Source organism: Hemicordylus capensis, chromosome 2 (genome assembly GCF_027244095.1).
Source record: "Hemicordylus capensis ecotype Gifberg chromosome 2, rHemCap1.1.pri, whole genome shotgun sequence".
Taxonomy (NCBI): domain Eukaryota; kingdom Metazoa; phylum Chordata; class Lepidosauria; order Squamata; family Cordylidae; genus Hemicordylus; species Hemicordylus capensis.
In genome coordinates this window covers 121,423,430-121,443,065 of record NC_069658.1, presented here as the reverse complement: position 1 = coordinate 121,443,065, position 19,636 = coordinate 121,423,430, and the positions used below count along the sequence as shown (strand labels likewise).

At 45.1% G+C, this 19,636-nt stretch overlaps 1 protein-coding gene and 1 pseudogene across 1 annotated transcript in view; one reads left to right on the top strand and one right to left on the bottom strand.

Moving 5' to 3' along the window:
* DENND4C (DENN domain containing 4C) overlaps nucleotides 1-244 on the bottom strand; it is a 164,773-nt gene extending 164,529 nt beyond the window's left edge. Inside the window, exon 1 of the mRNA XM_053298430.1 lies at nucleotides 113-244. The gene's annotated coding sequence lies outside the window, so the exon portion shown is untranslated. The remainder of the gene's footprint in view (nucleotides 1-112) is intronic.
* Nucleotides 245-4,553: 4,309 nt separating this feature from the next.
* On the top strand, nucleotides 4,554-13,627 carry LOC128343649 (olfactory receptor 1G1-like; annotated as a pseudogene).
* The last annotated feature ends 6,009 nt before the right edge of the window (nucleotides 13,628-19,636 follow it).

The following is a 19,636-nucleotide window of genomic DNA, read 5'->3' as shown; positions in this document are numbered from 1 at the left end:
GTCATCTCCCGCACAGTATGAGATGATGCCTTCCAGCATCTTCCTATAGAGTAGACCATTCTTAAATAGATGGATCTATTAAGCAGCTTAGTATGGACTATGAATGTGATACCTTAACATGTCTCTTTGGCTGTTCTCCTTATCCTGACTTAGTCTCAGAAACGTCCTTTGTCAAGGATGGTACCATAGGATTTACTATCAGCTTCTGTCATAGGCCAGATAAACACAACTGGTGTAGAAATGCTGCACACTAAAATGGACAAGAGAAAATCCTAAAGCTATGTCAGAAGATAAATTATCTAGTAGAAGTCAAGTATTCCGTTCACACGCACAGTAAAAAAACAACAGTATTTCCTGAATGTCTGTCTTGGTCTGCTTTGTTGATGATGCCACATGGGATCACAGTGTGCTTTATAGTGCAGGTAGCATAATATGGGATTACTTTAAAACCAGTCTCCCCCAGCTCCTATTCTAAACTCTTCCGCCAGATAATCTTGTGGTTAGAGAAAGTTAAATTGGGTGTTTCATCTTATATAGACAAATACACTGATAAAATGCTGTCAGTAGTGACATCCAATCAGACATCACTCAAGTCATATGTTCAAATTGGCTACTTTCAGTTTTCATGGAGAAAACAAATATGTTTTCATAACCAGATGCAACATGTTTTGAAGTAAACATCAGGACACATAGCTCAACATCCCACTTTCAATCTTTCTTCCCCTATAGAAGAAGGCAGTTTCTAGAGAGGTCAAGGACCTATCTGCAAAGATTCCCAACCAAAACAGAGTTCTGCCTGTTCCGCCTCCTTACCTGCCCCCTCTTTTCTCATGGAAGAAGAGAGGAATCTTGTGTTGTAGGTGTTCTTTCAGTCCCAGGCCTTTCCATTAAAGCCCACTTGCACTTCCCATGCATGTCATATCATAGAGGCTCCTTAGTACAGCTGTTGGGGAAGGGGAAAGCTTGTTGGGACTTGTGATTATTTAGCAAAGTGCCAAGAAAGCTACACTGCAGTTAGAGTGCAGTTTAGTTGTTGCAGCATAGAGATCACTGTAGAGTCTAAACTAAATTGATTTATTGGTGAAGTGCATTTGAGATAGGATAGGGATCTCCTATCTATCAGCTACATAATGTTAATTACATAATTGTGCAATAAACATAAGGGACAGTTGGTAAGACATCTAGACCTTTGAAAAGACGGATTGGTGAACATCTGAGTAATGTGAAATTTAGTTATTTATTTTATTTATTGTTAAACTTATACCCCGCCTTTAACTAAGAAAGTCCCAATGCGAACGAAATGTGAATGGTGCCACTTTGGTACCTCATTTTTGGGGGAGAAAAACATTCCTCTAGGGATGAAGCATTTGGGGCAATTGAAAAAAATTTTTTTTAACATGGAAATGATAAAGCTCTTTGGAATTGAACGCTTTGGCTCCACAGGAGTTCCATGAGGAGCTTGATTTTTTGGCTATGCTTAAATGAAGAGTGTGATATTCCTTTAAGTTGATGTCTTTAGAGTTAATGAATTACAACTGGGTTTGTATAAATTTGCTTCTCCAGTTGGCAATGTTATAAGCTTGTGAAAAGGCAAAGGACTGCTTGTTAGAGTGGGAACTGGGGACTCTGGGGTCTTGGGGACACTTACAAGTGAGCTGACGAGATTTTAAGGACAGCACCTCTTTCAGCCTCCAGGATCCCACTCTGGTGCCGGGAGGAGATACCTTCTTTGAGCATCCAGACATCACACCGACCAGGAAGATTAGGGAGTTGAATTCTCATGGATAATGGCGCAACTCTAGAGTGAGAACAGAACATGGCGATGGAGTAACAGAGCCAGAGGCGTAACTAGGGAAAACGGCGCCCGGGGCAAGCACTGAAATGGCGCCCCCCCCCACGCCCCCAACATACTACATTATACTTAGGTTTTTCCTCACAAGCGCCCACTGCCGCCGCCATGCCAGGCCACTGACTGGCCGCCAGGCTCCAGCAAAGCAATGGGGGGGCGGTGCGGAAGGGACCGCTCGTGGGGGAGGGGGCGCTGACGTGCTCCCTTGACTGCTGCAGCGCTGCTGCACTGAGCAGGAAACATTTGTATTAACAAAAAATTAAAAAAAAAAATTTTTGTCATGGCGGTGCCCCCCATGTGACAAGAAAAGATGGTGCCCGGGGCACGTGCCCCCCCTGCCCCCCCTATAGTTACGCCTCTGAACAGAGCTCCTCGGTCCCCCGTCCCCTCCGTTCTCTAATGGTCTAATTGTATTGAAAATATTTTTTAAACTAGTATGAACTGATCTGGACCTCCTGGTCACTAGATATTTGACTCTCTGGATTTTTTTACACTGTCTGGACTGCCATATTTTTCCTTTCTCCACGCTATCCTCTTGCTGGATGACTTACTGAGGCAAACGGATAGGAACGAGAGATAAGCTAGGGGAAATGGCTCATAAAAGGTGCAGAAGACAAAACTCCTCAGAAAAAAAGAGAGCCTCAAAACAGAGTAAAACTGATGAACTACTAAATTCGCAAGAAACATAGTCTGGTAAGCTCCTTACCTACAAGGAATCAATTTACAGCCCTAGATGGTGTGTGGGGGGGCGGCCGGGATAACGTTACAAACCACTGATTTACTGGCAGGGCCAGACTGGGGGCACTGAGAGGGCGGTGGAATGTAAGTGGGGAGGGAGCTGGGCTTTGAGCAGAATGGGTACTTAAGGCTGGGAGTCGGGGCGCCCTGTGGGTGGGGCGCCCTGTGGGTGGGGCGCCCTGTGGGTGGGGCGCCCTGCAAATATGCCCTGTTGCCCTATAGGCCAGTCTGAGCCTGTTTATTGGAACCTAATGAGCATGTGTGTCTGATAGCAGAAGATTTACAAGGGAATGAAATCACACAAAAGACAAATAGCTCCCACGCTTCTCCCCGGCTGGAATGCTTTGATCCCCTTGCTCAGCAAAGCTTCCTAATTTAAAAACAAACAAACAGTGGAGCTTGTCTTCGCAAATTTCATGGCTCTTGCTTCAAAAGGAGACAGTCTTAAAGAGGTATTTGACAAACTTTCAGAAACTTTTGCTATTACAGAGAGAGGGAGGAACAAACTGAATGAAGCAGGCTGTAACAATCTCGCGTCAAATGGCCAGAAACCAAAGGATGCTTGAAATTCTAACTATAGGGAAGAGAGTAGCTGTATTTATTTATTTATTTAGATTTATATGTCGCCCTACTCCCATAGGACTCAGAGCAGCTTACAAGCAATAAAATACACAGCAACACAATTTCTTAAAAATATAACTTACATAGACATATCTTACATATGAACGACTGCCAGAGAGTATTACAAGTGGTATTGCAAATATCCCAGAACTGGAGAAATCGAGGGAGATGGAATGGTTTTTATTCAATAACTCATTCCCTATCTCAATTGCTTTGATGCCTAGTGCACTCCCTGGATCTTACTAATACACAATATCTTCCTGGGAAACTTGGCATTAAGAGGATCCTTCAGACCTTCTCTCAAGCTACGATTCCTCTCATGCTTATTAAACTAAGGCCACTCCTTAGGACTTTTGAGATTCAAGTCACTCGGGTTTTTTATGATGGTCCACCTCAGCCACTAATACCAGGCAGAGCTAAAGAGACCAAACGGAAAAGTCCAGAGAGAGAAACTACCATGAGGCCCTTGCAATCATGGCCGAAGGAGCAGGGGAATTTAAACACCCACACTCCAATGGATAAGCAAAGGAAACTCCCTTCTAAAAGCCCTGAAGACATGGAAGTTAACTCCTTGATTGACCTGCAAATGGCTGAACAACAGAAAATCAGTGATAACATCAAGGACTTGAAAGACTCTCTACTAGCCTTAAAAAATATGGCAGATCCTCTGCTTGTGCATCCTCAACGAGAAAGGGACATAGCCAAATTAATACTACAACGTCCCTTGTCTGAACAACTGCTCCAGGAGGAGACATTTAATACCATGCATGCCACTACAAATTCCCCTGCATTAGTTGCTGCTACCAGGAAGCTGCCTGCTTTAAGCAGAACCCCAGCCGAGGTGATCGAGGGATCAGAGGATACAGCTGGATCTGACTGCTGACAGTGTGGAGGACTCTGATACCGATGTTGATATGATCCCCAGAGCACTGGGGATGATGGCAGAAGAAATCAAACAGGTGGCCTTAGCCCAGCAAAATGATATGGACTACCATTCAAAGAAGCCCCACAATACAAAGGATGATGTTGCCCAACATGATCCACTCCATCTGAAACCTCCGCCAGACCTAGGGACAAGTGGTAGATGTGACTCGACCAGACCCCCAGGAAACAACTTCTACTGATTGTCATCTGCTGATTGTCATTGACTCAAATAACCCATCAGCTTCGCCAAGTGAGGAGTCCTTGGTTACTCTGGCAACAACCTCTAGGCCCAACCACCTTATGTTCCCTTCCCTACAGGTCCCAGAGACATCCCAACTCCAAGAGGTCATCACTTCACAGATTGCCTTTATCAATTCAGATAGCAAAGGGTCAGTGGTCCTTAACTGCCCTCCTGACAAGGATGCGGATACCTCATCACTGGAACCATGCTGTGCAGACCCCTCTCTTCCATTGGATTGACATTTTACGACCCGGTGCCCCCTACAGCTTATTTCTTGGAATATTGCTGGATGGGGCAATAAGAGGTATGATCCCAGCTTCATGAATATCTTAATTACCTATGATATAGTGCTGCTGCAAGAAATCTGGAAGACGGAGGATTTTGACTGCCATTAATTTACTATTTATACAGTAAATGCTACACCTAGTCAAAGGAGAGGCAAAGCTAACAGGGGGTTGGGCATAAGGGTATCTACATTCCTACATGCTGCAGTTCAGACTCTCAGCATGTGATCAAATGGCAATGGCTATTCTTATTTACCTACGCATTAGCAATATGCTGCTTATTAAGGTTTACCAACCCCCGCAGCAGCTAAAAGATGTAAGAGTAATTGGCACAACCTTTAAAAGTATATTGATAGTATGCTGGCTGAATTTTCCACAGCTTATGTGTTAATTGGGGGAGACTTTAATGCAAGAATGGGGTCAAATGATATGGCCTTATCTGCACAATACCATCGTTGCTCCCCTGACTTACATGAAATGAACATCTTGCCGAAGCACCAATTTAAGGAAAATGTCGCAAACTTTGCTGGATACTACTTGGCTCAGTTGGTCTATTGCTCAAACTTGTACATTCTCAATGGGGCAATAGACGGTGATATCCCTGCAGAATATACTTATTGCGGGGCTGGGATGAGTACAATTGATTATATTATTGTCTCACATAACGTGATCCATCTATTATCTTCTCTCCAGGTGATACTGGGCTACCCTGACAGCGACCACCTCCCAATAACTCTAAGCCTAACGTTGCCTGATGGTTAGCATAGTGATTAGAGTGTTGGACTAAGAGCAGGAAGACCAGAGTTCAAAGCCCCATTCAACCATGAAACTCACTGGGTGACTCTGGGCCAGTCATGTATCTCTCAGCCTAACCTACCTCACAGGGTGGTTGTGAGGATAAAGATAACCATGTATACCACTTTGAGCTCTTCGGAGAAAGAACAAGATATAAATGTAATTAATAAATAAAATGTGGGTTAAATGGACGGCAGAAGTGAGCAAAGCAGTTACCCAATTAATTCACTCAGGCTACAACAAATCAAGGCAAATATAACGATTGATAACAATGACAAGCTATAAAATTTTAAGAGTCTCATTAATGAATTGCAGGGGCTCCTGGTAAATAAAGAAGTGAGGACTAGGCAATTAGGGGGTCCAAGGTCAAAATCCTGGTTTGACCAGGAGTGTACACAGGCCAAAAAAAGACCTCATCAGTTCCTACATGCACTATAAAGAAACTGCAAATACCACAAATGCACAAGCCCTTTTGTTTATTAAAATTTACACTATAAATGGCTACTTTTAGCAAGCAAAAAAAGGAAGGCAACTAAAGAAAACTGGCAGCAACTGATAGAGGCTGTAAAATCCAGATTCTCGCACATTTTGGCATAGTGTGACTCAAAGATCAGGCAGTAAATTGGAATGCCATATATCTGCGGCTGTATAGGAAGCTCACTTCCACTCACCATATGCGCAACAAAGTGATCTAATGGACCATATATCCTTAGAGGCAGAGCCATCAATGCAGACACTATCAAACTGGTCACCAGTAACTACTGGGGAGGTGAAACAATTAATTGGGCAGTTGAAAAGAAACAAGGGCCCTGGTCATGATTTTATTCCTGTTGAGGCATTCCAATCTAATACTGACTGGTGGGCACCAGTATTGGTAGCTCTTTTTACATATATCGATAAATCCACCCATATCCTGGAAGACTGGAGTATGGCAATTATAATTCCAATCCATAAAAAAGGACAAAGGAAAGATCCTGCCAATTACCATCCAATCAGTCTTCTGAATGTGGTCAGCAAACTTTACACAAAACATCTATTTGTGAAGTTTTATGATTGGACAGAAGACAACAATATTCTAGCTGAAGAACAAGCAGGATTCAGATCAGGAAGATCTACAATAGATCAAGCAATGATTCTCCAACTTCTAGTGGAGAAATATGCATATGGCTTTAAAATCCCACTCCATGCTGCCTTTGTAGACTTAACATCTGCTTTTGATTCCATCCCTAGAGAGAGGCTATGGAAGAAATTATTGTTAACCAATATCGATAAACGACTCCTATTGCTGATAGATAGGTTGCACAGTAACACTAAACTGAGAGTTAGATGTGGTATTCAGGGACAATTCACTTACTCAGTCCCTTCAAGGTGAGGAGTTAAACAAGGGTGCATGCTTGCCCCATTACTATTTAACTACTATATCAACTCAGTAGTTCAATGCCTTGATTAAAAAAAGAGTTCCATCTGCCTAAACTAGCACATAGGCATGTCTCACTTCTTCTATATGCCGATGACATGGTTATTCTTTCATGGTCTGCGATAGGGCTAAAAAGAGCCCTAAAACCTTTTGCACAATTTTGTGAGGAGGAAAAGCTAATGGAAACTATAATGACCTTTGCCAGGAAAGTTAAAGACAACGGCTGGTACATCAATGGTAACAAAATAGCCCAGGTCCCACTGTTTTAACTATCTAGGAATAGCTTTTCACTCTTTAGGTTGAAGAGATACACACCTAGATTATGTTTCACAAGTAGCACAGAGGAGTGCCTCGGCCATCATGTCTTACTATTATACCAAGGGAAGGCGATCGGTCCCAGCAGCTTTGAAACTATTTGAGGCAAAAGTAGCGGCACAGCTGCTATATGGTGCTCAATTGGGCCCTTACTCCAACCTTACCTGGATAGAGACAATACAATCTCAGATCAATTATGCAAGTCCCCAAATGCGTCTCCAATACAGCATTAAGACTGGAATTGGGAGTCAAGCAAGTGGAAACCCGAGTGTGCATTACTACCCTTAACTACTGGTTGAAGGTGGTATTCTCACCAATGAACCTGGCCCCACTGATGCTTGAAGACAGTTTTCAGACGCAGTGGAAGTCAGCTGTTAAAGAAAAGCTCACCTCTTGTGGCTTTTCCCCTGAAATGCTGCAATCCATGGGCCATGAGCAAGCAAAAAAGGCTGTAAAACAAAGAATATTGAACGCTAGCCGACCCTGCACAGAGCATCTGTGCGCTCTTTGGGGCCGGCAGTTACCTCTGCCCCAGTCTCCACTTCCAGGCCCAGCCGCCTCTCTTCCCCACCACCACTTCTGCCCCCCCGGTCTTGCCTCCGTGGCTGGGCTGGGCCCGCCGCTGCTTCTGGCCTCTGCGGCCAGGCCTGCTGCTGCCGCGGCGACCAATTCTCCTGGGTGTGCCTCAGCTGATCAGGCCCATCCGCTGCCCAGCCAATCAGCTGGGCGCTGGGACGCACATTTCAAGGCAAACCTAGGGGAGATAGATGGATAGATGGATGGAATGGCAATAGGAGTTAAGCAAGGCCCCAAAATGACTTAAATTATGGAGACATGCCTTTAGCACCAAGCCAGTTGATTACTGTCAAGCCCTAATAGTTTCCAAATATTGCAGACAGAGGCGGAACCGGGGGGGGGGCAGGCAGGGCACGTGCCCTAGGCGCCAGTTGCAGGGGGGTGCAAAATGCCTGCCATGCCCCGCCCCCAACCACACAAATGGTGCTTTTTTTAAAAAAAAATCTTATTCTCCCCCCCCCCCAATTCAGTTCCAGAGGGCGCCGCTGGGCGGGCCCTGCTCACTGCTGCTGCCATTCACACACACACACACCACTTGTGCAGGTGCGCCTTGTGAGATCGCTGAGTCCAGGCAGGTGGCGCTGGAGTGCAGGCGCTCTCCCATTGGTTGGCTGAGGCAGAGAATGTGCAAGGTGTCCCTGCGCCAGAATCAGTGCGATCAGCATTTGTTATGCTTCTTCGGGGCTGCATGACTCGGCTCCACCTAGGAAACCTATTTTCAGCATGGGGCTGTGAGGGAAGAAAAGGTGAAGGCTATGTTTACACACGTGGACGAGGGGAGACTAAGCAGCTGCTGCTGGGGGCGTTTGCGTTACTACGTGGTGTGCTGCTCCTACCTCTGCCTGCCTTTTTTTGCCCACCACTGCCTCAGTAAGTACTGCACAAATGAGTCAAATCTCTCTCGTGTGTGTGAGAGTGAGAGAGTGCCGCGCCCCTACCCTTACAAACCGCAAGTTCCTTCTGAATCAGCAAGCTCAGCAGCTTCGGAATTTAGTCCATGCAGCATTCCCAACTAGGCTACCCTGCCTTGAGTGGATCCAGCAGGAAAGCACAAGGGGTGGCCCACTGCCGAGTGTAGGTGTAGCCTAGCTTGAAATACTGCCCTTACTGAATTCTAGGGCTGTGCATTTTGGGGACTTGTAGTTCTGTGAATGACTATAGCAATGGATGCACTCATTCGAGGAACTACATTTCCCCAATATGCACTGCTCTGGATTTTGTTGCCTCCTTGCCCTTCCAGCTAAGCTACGCCACTAGAGGGAGGGGGTGGGGAGATCTAAATTTCAAAACAGGAGGAGCAGGAAGGGAATGCAGCTCTTGGCTTGATGCAGGACTCCATTGCAGCAGGGAAGGGAAGCCTATCTGCTGTCCTCTGCCCCCACCCTGCCTCCAGAGACTCCAAAGTAAAGAAGGGAGAGGTGGAGAGGGTGAGGGAAGGCAGGGAAAGGACGGAGGACTTTATGGGGGGGGGGAGCCTGCATCCTAGATATGAAAAGGTTTGGAAATACTTTTGCTAGAATGAATTGGTTTGGGGCTTGAAGGCTGTAGCTTCAGCAGGCTGTTATCCAATCAGAAGCAGCTAGCCAGAGTCACAGCACCAGGCTGTTTGCCTTTAAAGTATACTACAGTAGGCTGTACCCTTAACCCTTAAAGCAGCAAGTCTTTGCTTGTCATACCTGCTGTTTCCTACCCCATAAAAAGGACAGCATTAGTACAGAAGCTTAGACAAACTCAGTATGTCTTAAAATCCTCCTAAACAGGAGTTTTAATGTCTCATGATTCATAGTTGGGGCCAATAAGTGTACTATGTCAGCTATTTTTGGTCAAACTTATTTTAAACTCATAACATGAATTTTGTTAGAGTTTTGTTCTGATTCTAGTTCAGTGAAGACTTTCAAGTGATAGTTCCAATTCTGGAATAAGTTCAGTACAGTTTGGAGTTCAATTTCTTTTTGACTCCCTGGGTTTTGCAAAAATTCAATATTGAGCTTCCAATGCCTTTCCTTGCAGCAGTAAGTATGAGTTATAATATCTAGGAGAAGGTAAAAAGTACATCTTGGTACTAGCAGTGTTAGCAAAATGTTTAATTATCTTATTCATTTAAAAAATTGCCTAAATTTTAATGCTTAGATGCAGTAAGAATGGATTTGTGGGGAGTTCACCCAGTACCATCACTCGTTGGTACTAGGCTGTTTAGTGGCTGTCTGTGTAAGAGACGGACTCAAAAATGTGGGGAATAAAAAAATATCTAGATATAGAGTTTTAAATTATCCAAGTTTCTCTTTGAATATTTGGGGATGCTTGCTGAGATCATGGAAGTTCACAATGGCAGAAACGTCACCAGAACAAATGTCTGAGGTAGCAACAGAAAAGGGGACTGGATTAGTGATAATGAATTGTTTAATTCAGGCCTACAAATAAGTATATAAAAGTATGTATCAAAGTATGATTCAGAAAAGTTTGGTTCATATCCCTAATGAAGTATAGAGCCAGCAGGTTATTCAGAGTTGAGAAGCCTCTCGGTAACAGAGGCCAAAGTCAAGAGCGGGAGGCCCCCTCTCAAGAATGTGGGTTGAGAGGCCCACCAGAGATAACAGGTACCAGGAGTGGTCAAACACAGGCCATTAGCTAAATTCCTCAGTCAGCAGAAAGAGGGTTTTGCTGGTACGAAGAGATGCCATAGGGATTAAAGTTGTCATAAAAGCCAGGTAGTAACTCATCTTCTCAGGCTCTAGATGACACCTCTGAAATATGTAAGTTTAATAACTAATAACGTGTATTAATCACTTTGTTGATATGCTTGTATGAGACCTATAAAAACGAGCCAACTGCATGGCTCGCGCGTGCAGTATCAGCCAGATGTTCTCTGATGATACCCGTGCCTTTCATGACATGAAATAAAAGCTTTTTTGAGCAACGCACCCTTGTTGTTTGACTCCATTCAGTTGGACAGCAAGTATATCGGCGAGAATTGAGCCTAATCCTCTTTGGTTCTGGCAAGACGCCCCATTCCCTATCCACGATAGGAGGATGAAAGCCAGTGGCTGAATCAAACAGGAAGGCTAGATTCTAGAGGTTTTCCCCGCAACATTAGGTATGGAATATACCTTCTTTTCTGACAAGGAACCTGTGCTTTTGGCAGCTTTCACAACAGGCAGAAATTTAAAAAGGTGAAGCTTTGGAGGTGCAGTGACGTGAAAAACCTCATCTGTTATATATCCATTTGTCATGCAGCTATTAAAGGTGAAAAAGCTGCTGTTCTAATATCCTTCTTTTCAATGCCATTAGCTTGCAATTCTTGTCCAGAATATCTCTTTCTTCTCCCCTTGCTTGTCCCTGACTTTCTCCTTTAAATTCCCCTTCTTGAAAATCTCATGAGCCAGTCTCTATCAGATTCATGTTTATGACTGAACTATCATTGACTCCTTCCCATTCCCTATTTGTAATTATCCCCGGAGGTTTTAAGGGCATTCTGGTGGAAAAACAGAAAAATAAACGTATTACCATTTGCCTACATTCATACCAGATAAAATTTAAATACATGCCAGTATGAGCATTCAGGCAGAGAAGGTAAAAGCAATGCAGCTATTAGGGATGTGCACGGAACCGCATGGTGCGGTCCAGCACTGAGGTGGGGTCTACCTTTAAGGGCGGGGGGGAGAACTTACCCCTCCCGCCACTCTTCCCCCTCCGGCGCTGCAATTTAAATTGAAGTTTTTGGAGCGGCAGCATTCCTCCCTGCCGCCCCTGCCCCCGTCGTTGCCAGGAAGTCTCAGTAACAGGAGCACGCATGCGCACGTCGTGGCGCGCGCATGCACAGTGGTGATGGGTACGTGCATGCCACTGTATATTTGTAAAACTATGCTGTTATACTGTCGTGCATGACACTGTTTCCCCCCCTCATGCTTCTGTACTGGTCAAAGGCTGCAATAATGTTTATTTATTTATCTATCTACTTGTTAGAGTTCTCTTTAGAATAGTTTACATGTAAGTTGCCATGAGTATGATATATCTTACTGGTGGTTTCATTTTTACCTTGTTTCAAAGTATTTATGAGGTGGTTTTTCTGCATTTTAAAGTGTCATTTTAGCACTGCCCCTGAAGAAAGCCTCTTGTGGCTGAAATTTATTTATGTATTATTTCTCTATGTAAACCACCCTGAGCCATTTTTGGAAGGGCGGTATAGAAATAGAATGAATGAATGAATGAATGAATGAATGCAGTGGGCTTCAATAAATGCTTCACAGCACCTTGAGATTTTTTCCACTTGTTTTGCTTTACTGGTTGGATGCTTCCTGTTTTTTTTTTTTAAATCTGCTACAGCTGTAAAATGGCCAGGGAGAACCAAATTCTGTCACTGTCTAATCATAGAAAAATTTTGTTGCATGGGTGTGACACTGTTCTGTTCTTCATGTCTCTGAAGAAGACATGTAATAAAGTAGATCTATCTAATGAACCAAACAGCCATATTTGAAATGGTCCTTTTGGATATCTCCACCCAACCCAAACACCAGAGTCTTCTCTTCCTGTTTTCTCTCTCCATCTACCTGTAGACCCTACTGGGAAACCTGCTGATTATCTTGCTCATCTATCTTGATGACAATCTACTTTGCATCCCAATGCACTTCTTCCTCGGCCACCTCTCACTGGCTGATGTCATGTTGGCTTCCACCACTGTTCCCAAGATATTGGCAAACCTTAAGCTTTGGAGCAAAACTATCTCCTACAGTGGGTGTTTGACCCAGATATATTTCTTGACTTCTGGCAAAACAGACAGCTTCCTCCTGGCCTGCATGGCTTATGAGTGCTACATGGCCATCTGCCGACCATTACATGACACCATGGTGATTAACTGCAAGTGCTGCCTTTCTCTGGTGTCTGGGTCCTGGATCACTTCTGCTCTCTACTCCTTGCTGCACACCCTTCTGATATCACACCTTTCTTTCTGTGCTTCTTGGGAGGTCCCCTACTTCCTCAGTGATAGGGATGTGCATGAACTGGTTCAAAGGCCATTTTAGAGGCCTCCGAACTGGTTCAAAAGTGGCGCTGGCTCAATGTTCAGAGCCAGCAGGGGTGGCTCTTTAAGGGTGGAGGAGGGTGCACTTACCCCTCCCCCCACTTTCCCCCTGCCAGCGCTCCATTTTTTCCAAAGTCCATGGGGCAGCAGCGTACCTCCCTGGCACCCCTTCCTCCGTTCTTGGCTGGAAGTCGCCAGAAGTATCGACTATGTGTGAGCACGTCACATGCACACACGTGATGCACGTATGCGACATGTGCATGCGCAGCCAATACTTCTGGTGACTTCCAGCCAAGAACGGGGGAAGGGCGGCAAGGAGGTACGCTGCCACCCCATGGACTTCGGAAAAAATGGAGCGCCAGCGGGGGGAAAGTGGCAGGAGGGATAAGTGCACCCTCCCCCACCCTTAAAGAGCCACCCCTGCCAGCTCCAAATTGTACCTCTGCAGTTCCGTGCACATCCCTACTCAGTGATGTGAGCTTCTGGAGCTCTCCTGCTCTGACACCACAATCATCCAGACTCTGGTGTACATAGGAGGTGTGCTGGATATTCTTGGCCCCTTTGTTCTCATTATCTCCTACATACACATCTTCTGGGCCATCATAAAAGTCCCATCTGCTGCTGGGAAGCACAAGGCTTTCTCTATCTGGCCGTTGTGGTCTTGTTCTATGGCACCATCAGCTGCCTCTGCTTAGAGCCTGCCTCCACTTACTCAACCCAGAAAGGTACCTTCTTGTATGCAGTGTTGATTCCTATGCTGAACCCGTTCATTTATAGCCTGAGGAACCATAATATAAAGGCAGCTAAGGAGAGACTGTTTGGCAGGAATAGAGCTTTCCTGAGGAAATGAGAACCTAGAAAAGAGAGAATGAGGTTTCCATGGACTCTGCTGCCTTGGGTCCACTAGTTAGAGATGCAGCACACTAAGATATATGCTGCAATAATGTGGAATGTTGCACATATATAGAATATGCAGATATAGAAACTGGTGACTTCCTGCAGTATCCCTAGAATCTGAGCCTTCCATTTTTTAAAGAGCAAATTCCTAGTCTCTTTGGTGATCAATCTGGAAAGTATTACTGCTCGTTTCAGCTCATATTTTTTTTCTGAAAATGCATGCAGATAAATTCTGGTTTCATTTACATCTATAGCTCTATTCAGATGTTGCACTGTATGTGTACATATTGGTACACACATACACATCTGTGAATGATTGTACATGGATTCATTGAAAAGCTGAATCTGGGTACAGCTCAAACACAGGCTACAGGTATGAAATATACCACCGTATGTTCGTCAAACATAACTTGTGAATAGGGCTTATTTGAATATGTGTTCAAGGACACTGAACACATGGGACAATTTCAGTCTTATTAGTTTAGTTATTATGCTGGTTGTCGCCACTCTTAGTCTTCACTTGGCTTTTTGGTCAGTTAGAAAATTGTTGGATGTGTTTTGGTGTGAAAGAAGGAGTTTATTGAGAGTTGGAGAAACTGTGTGAGTGTGTTAAGGAGAGAGATGCTCTCAGTTAGATTTAAAAGAAGCTGTGGCACTCAGTAAAGGACTCGTAGTGGAGGTAGACAGACTCGCTGCCCATCTTAGAGACAGAGGTTCTTAGAAATTATGCTCGTAAATGAGAACAGTTGTTTTAAAGAACGGCTTACTGAGTTTAAATAGGACTTAGAGAATCAGTGCAGTAACCTGCAAGAGTGTATTGTTCAGTTGGAGAAAGAGACAAACACTAACAAACATGCTGTGGATTTCCGTCTTGGCAAAAAACCACCTTATACATCAGCTGCCGTGCCACCGTGGATGCCAGGCTGAAATAGCAGCCCGTAGGAAGCTGCCATATACTGAGTCAGACGAGTAAGTCCATCTTGCTCAGTATTGCCTACCCAGGGTAGCAGAGGCTTCTCCAAGGTTGCAGGCAGGAATCTCTCTCAGCTCTATCTTGGAGATGCCAGGGAGGGAACTTGGAACCTTCTGCTCTTCCCAGAGTGGCTCTGTCCCCTAAGGGGAATATCTCACAGTACTCACACATCAAGTCACCCATTCATATGCAACCAGGGCAGACTGTGCTTAGCTAAGGGGATAAGTCATGCTTGCTACCACAAGACCAGCTCCCCTTACTAAGCAGTTGGAGGAATTGCCACCCACTCCTTCTTTCCCTTCACCAACTCCCTCAGCAGGCCCTCAGGATACCCCCCCCCCCGCCCCTGTACTAAACATGTGCCCTGGTGCCAGAAAGGAGGAAACTCATGAGTGTCCTGTAGAACCACTAGATGTGCCCTTTGTGACAGTAATAGGAGAGAGAGCTTGCCTGGGAGGAAAGCCTCTAGTGGCACCCTTAGCACCCATGGTCTTCAGTCACACACTGAAGCAACTATCAACAGTGGACAGCCCACTATTAAAGAAATGGCCACACTTAAAACATGGACACCGACTGAAGCCCAGTCAGTTGCTGCTGAGATGGGCCCTCTTAACAGGGAAATTGTTGTGTCCTGGTTAGCCACCTTCATTGCATCATATATCCATACTGCTGGGATGGGCATAGATATATAGCTGCTCAGCAAGCAGACAAGCTCACTCTAAGACTCTGCATAGGCCAAGCAGCCAGGGTCAGCCTTGATCCAGTTAACTGGATGGGAGCTGCACTCGAGTATTTATGCCCCGGAAACCATACAGATCAGTTCTATCGCAATGAGAGGCCAGGACTCTCAGACCCCATAGACCTCTACATAGCTCATAAGCAGGTGTTAGGATTCATTTATGGCTACCGAATCATGGATCATGTCAGAAGTGACATAGTCATACGTGCCCAACACCATGTAGCCTACGAGAATATTTACAAATGCTTTAATGCACACATATGATCCATCATAGGTCCAATGCCCCAAGTGCCCACATGGGCCACACTATCTATCTATCTATCTATCTATCTATATATCCCGCTCTTTCTCCAAGGAGCCCAGAGCGGTGTACTACATACTTAAGTTTCTCCTCACAACATCCCTGTGAAGTAGGTTAGGCTGAGAGAGAAGTGACTGGCCCAGAGTCACCCAGCTAGTATCATGGCTGAATGGGGATTTGAACTCGGGTCTCCCCAATCCTAGGAGAAATTTAACAAGGAAGTACTTGGCGAGAGATGTGGACCCAGCAAAAACCTACCCCTAAGCCATGCTCTACACCCACTACTTGGATCAACTTTGGACCTTACAACATCGCCATTCCAGATAATATCCACAGCCCTCTTTTTTTTTAAAAAAAACCCTTGTCCTGCTGAATGGTGAAACAGTCCAGACTGCAGCAGTGGCCAGTCATTCCAGAAGTGGAACGGAACTTAGAGCCCCCTTGCCCCCAGCCACACACCCCAGATGCTGTTCTGAGGAACTTGGTCTGGATGGAGTTAGTAAAACTAGGAGAGGACATAAGTAAATATGATAGACAGCCCACTTCATATCTCCTAGAAGCCCTAGCATATTTAAAGCATAGGGAAGGAAGCTCTCAGAGGACTTTCCCTTGCCCCTCAGATCAGAGCATAAGAACCAGTAGCCACTAGGGTGGCCCAGATCTGGAGGAACACCAGTTCCCGCCCCCCACCCCCATGGAAATGCAGCTCAGTTGGAGTTCCAATTAGTGAAGCTGCGGCAGCAGTTCCAGAACTAGGAGCTTTAACCCCTGATCCCCAAGCCCAAGCGAAGTTTCTGGCAAGGAGCTCTCTTCCCAAGCCACACAAACTGACTCTTGGGAGTCATATTGCCCACACAGACACTGTCTGGAGAGATGTGTTTGGTAGAGTTCCCTCTAAGCAGAGGAGGAGAAAAGGAGGTGTCTCTAAAATCACTCGCCTCTCTAAAATCCCAGCTACTGGCTATGTAGGCTTATTGGGAGAGAAGGCCCAAGCAGCTAGGTAGGTGCTCAGCCCTGGTGTGGCATTACTTCCACCCCTGGAGACTTGGGGAAGGGAGCTCTTGTTGGAGCTAGGACCCTGGCAGCATCAGCTCTCAGATGCAATGTCTCATAGTGACCACTGGGGTTTTTTAGGGTCATGGATAAGCGTGCTGGACTCCTCCCCTCTTGGTTCTTCCAGTGTTAGTCTCCATTTTGTCTTTCCAGAGATGGCTGTTTGTTTTGGTCTCTCTCTTCAACCATGAGCTACAGCTGAAATCAAGCTGCAGGTTTTTTCACATTCATTTGTGACCTTTTCTTTAAATAAATCCCTGTAGTTCTTTAGTATTGAAGAACTGTCTCAAGACCTCTTGCTTTGCTGCTTCCTCACCAAACTGGTTTTGTTTTGCTATTTGGAGACTGGACTGCTATTCTTCCCCTACAGTTCTAAGAATGGGACCTTGCTGGGAGGTGCCAATTTCCCAGTGTTGCAGAGTGCCTCTGAGGGAGGTGACTGGCTCTCATTGCTACCCATCTGAGGTACTGTATCTGAAGGGCTGTCATTAGGCATTCCTGGAGCTGGCTCTCCCTTCTCCTTTGATAGGATCTCTTCGGGGTCAGAGACTAGGTGGAATGCCCATTTGACAGGGTGTTTGTCCAACAGAGAGCAGCTAGCCATGCAGGTATTTCAATTTTCTGTTTGCTTGTTTATGCTTACAGCTTGCAGGGTGCATTCTTAAACAGACTGAGTGGGTGGTGGATGAAAAGTAGAATAAGTTTGAAAAACTGATGTTTAAAATGATGTAGACGTGAGAGAGGGTGCATTTGATAGGTTTCACTAGTGGTGTCACTGACACTATCCACTAAATATCTAGAAACACTTGACTATTACACAAAAAATGACAATAGATAGAGGGTGTAGAGAGGAGCCACCATTATCTCAGCATTAATATATTAGTAATAAGAACTTTTACACATACTTCTCAGCAAAAAAAAAAAAAAGTTTACACAGCAGTAAATATAAGGAAAATTTAATAACCCCCACAGAAAATATACTACCTACCTTACAACTTACAGCTGTGCATTTATTGTATTAACATTTGTCTGAAAGACCCATATACATTGATATTTAAAATAATTTTGATGAATAGTTATTAAAGTGACATCAAAGGGATACAAAATATGGTACATCCTTGATGAAGACTAGAAGTAAAACATTGTCCTTTGCTAGTACATTTAGACTTACCCTTTTGAAATGGAACTCCTCTCTTTGCAGGGTGCTTTCCACATTACACACTGCAACAGTTTCACAATGTATCCACTAAGTATGCTTCCATACTGCCTGTGATCTGACATCACTTGCAGTGAGGTGCTGTCCATATTTCTGATGCCCTAATTCAAATTTTATTGCTGCGCTGCTGTACTGCAACATTGCATTTGCGTTGCAGTATTTTTCCATTGTGGGATGGTTGCAACGATGTTGCCCCAGTGTAAGTGGCATGGTGTGGATGGTTCATGGGGTGGGGGGTGGGGAATCAGTTCATATCACCCCTTTCTACTTTGATTTTATTTGTCTCTTTTATTTTAATCTCCCCCTCCCCCAATTTTTTATTTTTACACTGTGCGAAGGAGGAGCAGTGGGCAGAACTTTAAGAATTGAGAGGCTCTGCCCAGGGCAAAGCAAGGGGGACAGCTGCCTTGTCTCCCTGTTGTGACCCTCTTGTTCAAAATCCACCCAATCTCCAGCTCCTCCGATGCCTCTCCACCATTTGTTGTTGTAGTTGGTTAGTTTGCTGGATTGCTTGTGCGAGAGTGCAATGCTGCAAGTAAATTTTTGTTTTTGAATGGTGCTTTCCCTGACGCCTTTGCACAAGGGAGACGCGAAACTTTTTTAAAAGCCACTCATCCCTCTGTGACCCCATTGGCCCAAAATGGGGCAGGAAGAGGGAGCAGATAACACGGTTCAAGGAGAATATGGACACACATACCCCGCCTGGAAACCACATTGTAGTGGACAGCAATATGAACAGCCAAAAGCCTACCACAAAGCACTGAACAACCCTTTACTCACAATTTGGAACGATTGCACCTTGCAACGCCTCTACCAGCACAAAGCTCATAATCTGGAAAACACCCAGGAGACAAGAAGATGACATTTATTTAATGTAGGACTTGGCATTGCCCTCTAGCTTGTTTCCATTTGTGAGGCCCACGTGTGTGTGTTTTGTTTCCAATTCTTATTCCAAATTATTCAGCATCACAAGTATCTTGTCAGGTTAGAATATGAGATGTGGCTGACATCTCGACTAAAATACTCCTGAGGACTCCTATTGAAATGATATAGTCCTTTAGAGTAACTCCTGAGTAGTAGTATTGAGTACCCTAGTATTTACCTAAAAACTAGGCAAATACAGTATTTTTAATAAACTAGTTTCCCCCCACCCAAGTTCTTTGATGTTATAAATCAGGGGAGTGGTGTGTCATCTTCATTTAACCTGTATTTTTTGTAGTCTAAAATCCAAAGAGGCTATTCTCGCGGTCATGCAAAATTGGGCTAAGAGAGCCTAACCTGATTTTGCATTCACATGAGAACCACCAGGCTCACATCCGAGCTCAGTCTCACAAAAGCGCTACTTAAGTCTCTCCCTTAAGTAGCCCTCCCCTAAGCCCAGGTTAGCAAAGTGAGTGCTCCGCTAACCCGGGCTTTCTGATTGTGAGTTGCCGCAGCGCAGCTCCACACTGCGGCAACTCACAAGTAGACCCCTGACTGGGAGGCTGAAAAGCAGTCTCCCAGCTTGGGGGTCTCTCCAGCATGCCCTGCACGTTCACGCAGGGCATGCTGGAGCTTCCGGTGGGCCGTGAGGAACCTGATCCTCCCAGCCCCCGCCAGCTCCGTAACAGAGCTGGCAGTCACGTGGGCGGCCGGTTCGGCTGCCCGGAGCAGACTGACTGCTCATCTGCGGGGAGAGTG